Source organism: Coffea eugenioides, chromosome 11 (genome assembly GCF_003713205.1).
Source record: "Coffea eugenioides isolate CCC68of chromosome 11, Ceug_1.0, whole genome shotgun sequence".
In the NCBI taxonomy this organism is placed as follows: domain Eukaryota; kingdom Viridiplantae; phylum Streptophyta; class Magnoliopsida; order Gentianales; family Rubiaceae; genus Coffea; species Coffea eugenioides.
In genome coordinates this window covers 37,696,400-37,702,746 of record NC_040045.1, presented here as the reverse complement: position 1 = coordinate 37,702,746, position 6,347 = coordinate 37,696,400, and positions in this window count along the sequence as shown.

The following is a 6,347-nucleotide window of genomic DNA, read 5'->3' as shown; positions in this document are numbered from 1 at the left end:
AAAGACAAAAAGCCTAGATTAAAATGGTCAGCAGAGCTCCATGATCGATTCCTGAAGGCAGTTTATCAACTTGGAGGAACATATATGGTAAGTACAAAATCACATAACAGAAAATTTTCTAGGCCAGCTTGCTGCTGCTTCTCGAATACAACCTTTGAAAGAATAATATTACAGAATCACATTTCACAGAGGTTGAGCGTACGTATCCTTTTTCTTAACAAAGATCTCAGCCTTTAGTATATCCAAGAAATAATTGCTAAACACTGTTTAGAACTTGTGCACTCTAAATAGAATCACACCAAAAAAGCCCTTTGTACTTAGAACTATTCAATCTAATGGAAACTGTGGCATGCATGAGCAGAAGCAACTCCAAGAGAGATACAAAAGATAATGGGCATCAAGGGAATAACATCAGAACATATAAAAAGCCATCTGCAGGTAAACTTCCAACCCTATGCCTAAATACACAAAAACAATTTGTTTATAATCTCACCCTTGCCGGATGTTAATGCTGTCTTCATTCCAGAAATACCGGATAAGAAAAGAGTTCCATGCAAGAGCAAAGAGCAATGGTAGGAAGATTTTCTGCAATATCTTCACTTATCTTTAAATCATACTGAATCAGAAATGTCAAGATTACTTTAATGACTTGTCGATCTCCACTGGCATGTATGAAACAGAGAAGAGAGAACCATTCCTTTTCTATACTCAGCTTCATTTCTTCATCATCATTGTAATTATTGTTGCTGCATTGTTGTTATTAACTGATAATACGCTTTTCTTGGACTATGCACCACTTCAAGTTATGATACTTGAAGTAAAGGAAGAGAATACGCATAGAAGAGCTATTGGATGCCAGACAATTGATCAGTAAGGCAAACAGTTTTCATATTTATGGAATTTAAACTTTCCATCAACAATAAGCTAGCAGATTTACTTGCAACATCAAGGTATATACCTTTAACAAGGAAAGGAAAGAGCTTACTGATTGAAGAGAAGGGCCAATTCACCAAAAGAAATGAGGTATATAGCAAATTTAATGTCACTGGATTACACATATCAGTGTTTCATGTGTAATATCTGCTCAAAATACTTGAAATCCTGATTAACAAGGTTAAACGTGCGAAATCTCAAGTGCTAGAAGATCATGTACCTGATTTGTGATAATAAGCCAAGAACAGAAGGTGGAAGGATAAAATTATTTATGCTGGATTCTCAATTTGACTGGCCTGAGATCAATTGCATAATCCAAAGCTGCGATTCTTTTTCTTGATTTCATGCTAAAGTCGTAGGTTTTGAATCCATGATACATAATACAGAAAAGGATAATGACAGTCATTGAGTTAACATGCATTAAATCTCTAAACCTTTCTAAAATGCCCTTCAAGTTGTTACAGATTACGTGCATTGGATTATACTTCAGAAAACCTACCAGAATTTGATCCTCTATGTTGCAGTAAAACAATTTACGGAAGAAATTGCAGGATACAGACCTAAATGTACTTCAGGGCTGGTCCTCAAAGACAAGAATTGAACAGAACTCCCGTGCTTAAGAAGCAAAAGGTTCAAAACATCAGCTATATGAACCAGCCAGTAGCAGTGATCAGCCAACTATTCATCCCTTAACTAGCTAAGTAAGTTTGTGTCAAGTACCCCATAGAATTCAAGGAAATCGGGCAGCAGAAGGTAAAGATGATTATGCAGAAAAAGAGTTGTCATTTAATGAGATAGAAATGACGACTGAAATTGAGAACACATTTGCCACCAAAGATTGCAAGTTGTGTACAAAGCATAAACCTTTTGACTTAAATGTTTCAGCTGAAGATATCGAGCCAGCGGGCAGAGAGCGAGGTTCTTTATATGTATGAATCCTGCGAATGAACGAAACCACTGGGAGGATTGTAAGATTACAAGGTATCTATAAGTAAATTAGTAATGTCAACTGTAATTTATTTATACAATGAAAAAAGTTAGACAAATTACCTAGGACTAATTATAGCAAAGTTGTATGCATGGTAATTTTTGCTGGACTAGGTTATTTTGGTAATTGTTGCCTATATTCAAACAATCTAGGATGTCATTTGTCTTCATATTTTTTGGAGGAACATCTTGGCAGCACTAAACAATTAAGTTTACAAGCTATACTAGAAAGTAGAAGTTTGTTTGGTTGTTACATACCGTGATTAGAAAGGCATGACTCGCCGAAATTTCCAAGAAAGGCATATGGTGATTAGATATTTCCCAACAAATTGAGAGTTTTTATTTATTTTTCTTTATTTGAAAAATGATCATCTATAATAAAACTTTGTCTATCTTCTAATGACTCGAAGTAGGGAATTATCAATTACAGGTGAAGCATAAAAAAACTATTACTATCATAGATGAAGCGTCTTATCAGTTAAGGTGTAATTCATCTTCCCAGCAAATTAAGTTCACTGTTTAAGTTGCTGTCATACATCACTGCTTCAAAAGGTTTCTCGTGGATATATATATATATATATACATATTTATTTATTTATTTATTTATTATTTTGTTGGGAGAAACAATGAGAGAAGAAGTAAAGAGGAACTGGCCCGATGATAAGGGAAAGGGTTTGAGAAGAAGAGATGGGCTGAACATGCATTGCATAGGAGAAATACAGAAAACTTTTAGTTACGTTAAAAACGGACCGCTTTGCCGGCGGTCGATTTGTGGAATTTTTTTTTTTTTTTTAAAACGATAACATTTCATTAATCAAAAGAGCTTTACATCAGTATCCTGAACAAATGTCAAGATTGTCAAAACAGTAGAGAGCCAATCTACTGCCTATTTACAAGCCACTGTGGAAAATTCTCACTCCGTGACACTTCATGTAATAAGTTAACAGCACATTACGCTATATTTTCTGCTATTTGATTCACTTCCTTATCTGCACTCTGAAAGGAGCACGTATGGAAAAAAAAAATGCTGCAAGGATGAAATGTCCTCGAGTAATGTTCCCAATGTTGCATCGTCTGCATTCTTGTTTCTCAGCAATTCTATCCATCTCGTACCTTCAGCTATAACTTTAATTTGCCTCGGGCATCTCCAACTCTGGTGTTCCACCCTTATTTTCAGGTAGAGCTCATAATGCTATGAGTCCTCTCCCTCCCAGCTGTGTGCAGAAATACCGATCCCAGTTTTGCTTCCAATTCTGTTCTTGCTCGCTGCCACATATATCATTACTGTGTGTCTGTCCACTCCGGTATCATCCTTTATGCTCCTTTCCAGACTTCTTGATTCCTTGCTCTCTTTGTACTTTCCCATCCCAGCCTGTCATATTCTTCCCGTTCTCTCCATGCTTTATGTACAGCATCCACAAAGTGACATCTGCTACCATTGAACGGAAAATTATTCCTTTCTTTCCAGATTGTCCACAATATGTTAACCGTTAGTGCAATGTGCTAGTTTCCATCTTTCCTTTTCTTCGCACTCATTACTCCTTCCCACCATTCCCAGAAATTCCATTTTTTCCCTTCCAAACATCCCATTTAATAGGAGCAAATTTCCATATTTCTTAAGCCTTTGGACAGTTCAGTAACACATGTTCCATAGTTTCAATCTCATTGCCACACTGCTTGCTCCAGGGTACTCCTTTTTGAGTTCTCTTGAACATTAGTTCATTGGTAGGTAGAGCTCCTTTTGAGGCATCTCCACAGGAAGTGCTTGAGTTTATGCTTCAGTTTCAGCCTCCATATCTTCTTCCATAAACTATGCTGCTCTCCACCCCTACTTGACCTTAAGAATTAATGTCTGGCCAGACTAAATCCAATTGAGACTTAAGCTAAGCCCTGTTAATGCGGAACTTGATTCAACGTTGTTATCTCACGTGGAACGAATAGCGAGCCAGTCTACAATGTAGTAGTCCTCAGAAGAAGAAGAAGAGAAGAAGGGAGGAGTTGAGAGTTGAAGACATTAGGATTGCTTCACTAATATTTCTATCAGCTAAATTAGATTTTGGAAACACAAATAATATTCTACCCGAATAATTAGTCTACATGGAGAATTCTGAGCACAGAAAAAGAGGACCAGCCCGTGAAAATTAATTATTGCTGTAACTCTGCCCATGTAGTGCATCTGTAACGCAATCATCTGTGCTGTGAATCAATTATATGAAAAGATAAAAGAGAGAAATAGATAATTCTGTCCATCATGTGGCCCTTGTTTAAAAAAAAAAGAATAAATGAATAATAAGTTCTTTTACTTCATGCCACAAAGACACATGATAAGAAAAGTTTGAATTTGTATGCCACAAAGAAAAGTTTGGATTTCGTTAGCTAAAGTTTCTCGATTCAAGGGGTAGATTATTGTGTTTGAAGTGTCTAGCAGGACAAATACTTCGATTTTGTATGTTTTTTCGGTATCCTTAGGGCACAAAATAGAAAAAGGCTTGAAAAATTTTGTTCATTTCTGCTTGATAAACTGTGGTTCAGGTCTTATCATCTCAAGTAGCGATGTTATAGAGTTTCTTGGTGTCAATGAAATGACATAATGTGGTTCTATAGCCATTTCCGCAGAACGTTTAGACAGTAATTGAACTGCATGCAATGGTTACTTTGATTCACTATGCAAATTAAACACGAAAAAATTTTGATTAGTCACCATGTCAAAGTCCAATTATGGTATTAAGCTTTTCTTCAATTATAATAAATTGATCATCTTAACTTTTTCTAATGTGATTCTAAAAAATTTTCTAACAAGAATCTCAGAATAGTCCACCACTTTGTGAGTGATGTTGAATTTGATTCCCAAACTCTTTATTGTTAGAAACTAGCTTTTGAGAAACTTTGTACAGATGCTGTAAAAAGGTCTTACAGGTTAGAGGATAACTTCAGTATAGATTCTTGAGACCACCTCGTTCTATTGGATCACACAAAGATGGTTACGTGCAGAGTGGACGGATCTGTCTGTGGGGGAAGCCCCTACTATAAGAAGTGGATACGTGTAAGGAAGATGTAGGGTTCGGATGCAAAATTAATTGGTCCCCAAAAATTGCCATACAATAAACAAAAATTTTTAATGGTTTTTCTTTAACTTAATAAAATACTCCCTCCCAAATTAGTTTTCTTTTTTCAAATTTCTGTTTTTTGAGTAAATGAAAATTTTCACAACCATTAGTTCTTTTAAAATATTTTTAAGGGTAACTGCATGTACACATTCTATATTCATTTGTCTCTTTTTTATTTTTTATATTCCATCTAGGATGTCTAACCTCGATTTCGTAAAAAAAAATGGAAAAACTATACATATTTTTTCTTTATAATTAGTTGATTATAAATTGGTAAAGTTCTAATCAATTTTGTTAGTTTTTTAGGGCATAAACTAAGAAATAATACCTTAGTTAGTGTTACAAAATAAATGACTTAATTTCATTCATCAATTTCCCCTTTTATAAAGGTAGAATAACAAACTATCCATAAATATCTCCTAACAAATCTTAAGCAAAAAATACTTGTTAACATTTCAATACAATCTTTTGCTAACAAATCTCCTAGACAATCTTAACAAATTCTGAAATTTCTAATAAATTAGAAGTAACCAAATACTAAAAATGTGGAACAACTCCCAATAATTAGATTTAGTCGACAACTATTTTATTTATCCTAGAGCTTGAAAACCTAGAAAAATCTATAGAGAAGTTGCATACTCGGACACTTCTCCTTGCTATTTTTATTGTAAATTTTGAATTGTCTTATCAAATCTTTGAACCTTGTTATGGACAAGACTTTTATAAGAAGCTCTACAACTGATAATTTGCTTTGCAATGAACTTCTTCTTTTGGCTTTTTATGCAAGCTGAAGATTAGCCTTGTAACAAATCACTCCTTTTGACTTCTTATGCCAAACTCCAAATAAAAGATAGTTTTTGATGTTTCCAAATAAACCTCTTATAGGTTCAAAGTGGAATACCCTTCTACAATATTTGAACCTATATAGAAAATATATATAACACATAAAATACTTGTTATGAGATATATGAAACAAGTTCTAAAACTTCTATATGGTTCTTCACAAATTTTGTCATCACGATCATCCTTGAAATTTTCATGAATCATTACAATATAAGCTCCCTTGATTGGTTTCTCAATGATCTCCTCCTAAATTTTATCAGTATTTGAATTTTGATTTCATCATGTTTCACTTTAGAATTGTCAAAATCTGATTCATAGTGAAACCTTTTTTTTTCATTTTAATTAAGAATAGTTTATTCTCAATCAAGTCATAAGCCATTATCCTTGTGAAAAAACCATCAAAAAATGATACGTGAATGTTAGATTTGGATCTCTGTCTAACTGCAACTTTATAATTTCTAATTTATATATCCATCG